The sequence below is a fragment of the Penaeus monodon genome, chromosome 20 (assembly GCF_015228065.2).
Source record: "Penaeus monodon isolate SGIC_2016 chromosome 20, NSTDA_Pmon_1, whole genome shotgun sequence".
Lineage (NCBI taxonomy): Eukaryota > Metazoa > Arthropoda > Malacostraca > Decapoda > Penaeidae > Penaeus > Penaeus monodon.
This window is the reverse complement of record NC_051405.1, coordinates 19,036,316-19,036,647: the sequence shown is the minus strand read 5'-3', so window position 1 is coordinate 19,036,647 and position 332 is coordinate 19,036,316. Positions and strand designations below refer to the sequence as shown.

At 31.3% G+C, this 332-nt stretch overlaps 1 protein-coding gene across 1 annotated transcript in view; it reads right to left on the bottom strand.

The window, feature by feature from the left end:
* The window catches only part of LOC119585676 (histone acetyltransferase Tip60-like), a gene marked incomplete at its 5' end in the record, with an annotated part of 8,306 nt that overhangs the window by 1,573 nt on the left and 6,401 nt on the right, over nucleotides 1–332 (bottom strand).

The following is a 332-nucleotide window of genomic DNA, read 5'->3' as shown; positions in this document are numbered from 1 at the left end:
CAAAAGTGCAAAAATAATCAAAATATAATACAAAAATAATAAACCAGATATTGTAAAAATTATATATGTAAAAGAAATACCTTATGTTCCAGTGCCCTATTACATGGCATGTGATGATGATACATGTTAAAGGAAACTTTACTTACTAAATTCAATAAGTAGTTTGCCATACCCCTTCCTCTGATATGGTGGAAGGGTTAAAATACAGGCTACATTGTAGTCTTCTGAAGATTCCTTTTCCTGCAATTGCAATACAACACTGAATCAGCAAATGTAGCAAAGAATTATGAAGCACTTTCTACTGTGAATGTGAGTGTTATCATGAAGAGAAA